Here is a 4,345-nt window from a genome sequence, read left to right as displayed (position 1 = left end):
GAGACCCATGGACTTCCCCCGTGTTTTCACCAGCTGTAGGTCTTCCAGCAGGGAATCTTGTGTGCCTGCCAGAGTTCCATCATCCAGGAACCAGATGTTGAGCTCACTGGAGAGTCTGGTTGTAATTTCTCGAACCGCTATGCAAAAGAGGAACGGTGCAAGTGGGTCTCCCTGTTGAATTCCCTGTGCTGGGGTGACTTCATGTTTGCCAAACAGGAGGGTTGAGTCTTTGCTGTAGCCTGCTGACACAAACGGGAGAATGCTTGGGCAATGTTCCTGGACTGCAGTGAGGATTGCTTCCCTTTTGACCGAGTTGAAAGCGTTTTTAAAATCTAATTTTACTACTGCCTGGTCTTCAGTAAGAGAGCTAATGTAGGCTCGTGCAGCATGAGCCGCTGCTTCACAGCCTTGGGGGACTCCAAACCCCATCTGGTTGGGTTGCAGCATGGTGGCTGCTACCATTCGGATACTTCTGACAGCAGCACTTGCAACTAGGCGGCGAAGGGTATTACCAACGGCAATGGGTCTGATCCCTCTCCCCTTCTTTTTCAGGGCACATAGGGATGCACCAATGAAGAATGGTTTGATTTCATCAGGGATTAACCCGGCGAGGCAGTTGTTGACAAACGTTTTGATTTCTGTCAGGAGCGCTTCTGCAGCTGGGCCAAGAACAGGGTTCACCATTTCCTTCACATGTTGAGGTCTTACCCCTGTGTAGCCTCCTGAGGAGCCCGGGGGAAATGAAACGATAGCTTTATAAACTTCTGACTCCCGGAGGACGAGTGGTTCCTGGTTAGGGGGGACCCTGACCTGTGGGGGAGGTCCACCTACGGCCCTGAGGGGGTGTTTTTCTCTCAGTGCTTGGGCTGTGGTTTCATCCCTGGGCAAAATTTTGTCCTCACTTGTGATCAACCTGAGTGCCCCGACTGTATTGCCCTCTTCAATTTTCTTGCTGACTTGGGTACCTAATTTTCTGTTGTCGCTGATTGTCGTACTTGGTCTGCCTCGGCGGTGTTTGGTGTGTTTGGGGAGGCAGACTAGGTTGTCAGCCCTAGGAAAATCCCTAATTGCTTTAATGACGGATGAGGCCAGTGTCTTGCCTCCTCTGTCTGGTACACCTAAGCATGCATTGCCAAAAAGTAACAGATATATATATATATATATATAATAGATATATATATATATATATATATATATATATATATATATATATATATATATATATATATATATATATATATATATATATATGCAATTGACGATCACAAAACACTGATCATTTTAATATATATATATATATATATATATATATATATATATATATATATATATATATATATATATATATATATATATATATATATATGTAAATTATCTAAAGTATTCATGATTCCTGCATGTAAAGTAGTCAACAAGACGCAGCCGAAGCATATCTGGACTACCCATAACCTAGCTCCGTACTACAATTGAACAGTGAACTATATTTCGAGAGGCCTGCGACAGAACTTTTCCTTGGGACTTAATACAGAGATCACATTATCACTTGACTACACGAAGAGAAAGGCGGTAGGTTGGCGTGGACCTCAGAGGGTCTCATGGGGTCCTGCGTGGAGACCCTCTGAGGGCCTGCGAGGAACAGCCTCACTGATCGGACAAACTTTCTCTGGCTGTAAATCTTCAGAATGAAGAGAGATTTTGCAAACTATAACGGATATAGAGTCTACAAAGCATACAGTTAAATGCGCCACAAAATGAGGTGAAGAACCGGAGCACTATTTAGTATTTCTAACACCACTTACCTGAAAGGCTGAGAATTTGTAAAAAAAAAAAATCGTACCTGGGTAAACTCGATAATACTCCTGGCTGCCGTAAGGGCGCTGTTCGTCAATGAGAAGCGGGTCGCCGGTGCCGCTGCCGTTGCCCACCTGGAGGAGGACTCATCGTCAACATCTTACTCAATACGCATTTAACAATGTATCATCTACCATTATGGAAGTATTTACCAATAACAGCGCCCCCCGTGGTACTTAATTAATAATAATAATAATAATAATAATATAAAAATTATTTATTTACAAGAAGGTAGAATGAGTATGTGAGATTGCATAAGACTGGTATTAATGCATTCTTACAAAGCCTCTAACATGCATTTCGTTCTAGGCAGAGAAACAATGATATATCCATTTTGATACATATTTTTTTAAATCTGTTGACCAAGTTAGGAATATTTAGTATTTAAAAAATTAGTGACAAATCTAAAAACAAATGAATGACAGTCACTGTCGGATGGAAATCTCACACGGAGAACGAGAAACAAGAAAGGTACTCACATGTATTTGAGTGCTTATACTGTAATTAGTGTAACCAGGAACTGTTGGGTAGACAATGAACTGCCTGATGTAGATGGGTGATCCCAGGTTGATTATCACACTCTGGTTCACTTGGTCGGCGGTGCATGGGCAGTCATACGCACTCACCCAACACCATATGTTTCCTTGAATCTTCACAAATACCAGCCATAAATATCAGATTTCTAAACATTTATACATAGACATGAAAACATTTTATTTTTCAGTTGAGAGTTCGAATCTCCGATGATATAGATAAATGAAATATTATTGCCTCCTCCATTATATATATATATATATATATATATATATATACATATATATATATATATATATATATATATATATATATATATATATATATATATATATATATATATATATGTCGTACCTAGTAGCCAGAACGCACTTCTCAGCCTACTATGCAAGGCCCGATTTGCCTAATAAGCCAAGTTTTCCTGAATTAATATATTTTCTCTAATTATTTTCTTATGAAATGATAAAGCTACCCATTTCATTATGTATGAGGTCAATTTTTTTTATTGGAGTTAGAATTAACATAGATATATGACCGAACCTAACCAACCCTACCTAACCTAACCTAACCTATCTTTATAGGTTAGGTTAGGTTAGGTAGCCGAAAAAGTTAGGTTAAGTTAGGTTAGGTAGGTTAGGTAGTCGAAAAACAATTAATTCATGAAAACTTGGCTTATTAGGCAAATTGGGCCTTGCATAGTAGGCTGAGAAGTGCGTTCTGGCTACTAGGTACGACATATATATAAATATATATATATATATATATATATATATATATATATATATATATATATATATGTCGTACCTAATAGCCAGAACGCACTTCTCAGCCTACTATGCAAGGCGCGATTTGCCTAATAAGCCAAGTTTTCCTGAATTAATATATTTTCTCTAATTTTTTTCTTATGAAATGATAAAGCTACCCATTTCATTATGTATGAGGTGAATTTTTTTTTATTGGAGTAAAAATTAACGTAGATATATGACCGAACCTAACCAACCCTACCTAACCTAACCTAACCTATCTTCATAGGTTAGGTTAGGTTAGGTAGCCGAAAAAGATAGGTTAGGTTAGGTTAGGTAGGTTAGGTAGTCGAAAAACAATTATTTCGTGAAAACTTGGCTTATTAGGCAAATCGGGCCTTACATACTAGGCAGAGAAGTGCGTTCTGGCTACTAGGTACGACATATATATATATATATATATATATATATATATATATATATATATATATATATATGTCGTACCTAGTAGCCAGAACGCACTTCTCAGCCTACTATTCAAGGCCCGATTTGCCTAATAAGCCAAGTTTTCCTGAATTAATATATTTTCTCTAATTTTTTTCATATGAAATGATAAAGCTACCCATTTCATTATGTATGAGGTCAATTTTTTTTTATTGGAGTTAAAATTAACGTAGATATATGACCGAACCTAACCAACCCTACCTAACCTAACCTAACCTATCTTTATAGGTTAGGTTAGGTTAGGTGGCCGAAAAAGATAGGTTAGGTTAGGTTAGGTAGGTTAGGTAGTCGAAAAACAATTAATTCATGAAAACTTGGCTTATTAGGCAAATCGGGCCTTGAATAGTAGGCAGAGAAGTGCGTTCTGGCTACTAGGTACGACATATATATATATATATATATATATATATATATATATATGTCGTACCTAGTAGCCAGAACTCACTTCTCAGCCTACTATGCAAGGCCAAATTTGCCTAGTAAGCCAAGTTTTCATGAATTAATTGTTTTTCGACTACCTAACCTACCTAACCTAACCTAACCTAACTTTTTCGGCTACCTAACCAAACCTAACCTATGAAGATAGGTTTGGTTAGGTTAGGTAGGGTTGGTTAGGTTCGGTCATATATCTACGTTAATTTTAACTCCAATAAAAAAAATTGACCTCATACATAATGAAATGGGTAGCTTTATCATTTCATAAGAAAAAAATT

At 37.7% G+C, this 4,345-nt stretch overlaps 1 long non-coding RNA gene across 1 annotated transcript in view; it reads right to left on the bottom strand.

Annotated features, from left to right (window-relative positions):
• The window catches only part of LOC138351247 (uncharacterized), a 70,054-nt gene extending 67,560 nt beyond the window's left edge, over positions 1–2,494 (bottom strand). Inside the window, exons 1-2 of the long non-coding RNA XR_011222385.1 lie at positions 2,331–2,494; positions 1,838–1,925 (exon numbers count right to left, since the gene is read on the bottom strand). This is a non-coding gene — a long non-coding RNA (uncharacterized lncRNA). The remainder of the gene's footprint in view (positions 1–1,837; positions 1,926–2,330) is intronic.
• Between the last annotated feature and the right edge of the window lie 1,851 nt (positions 2,495–4,345).

This window comes from Procambarus clarkii, chromosome 49, assembly GCF_040958095.1.
Source record: "Procambarus clarkii isolate CNS0578487 chromosome 49, FALCON_Pclarkii_2.0, whole genome shotgun sequence".
In the NCBI taxonomy this organism is placed as follows: domain Eukaryota; kingdom Metazoa; phylum Arthropoda; class Malacostraca; order Decapoda; family Cambaridae; genus Procambarus; species Procambarus clarkii.
This window is presented reverse-complemented; position numbering and strand designations above follow the sequence as displayed.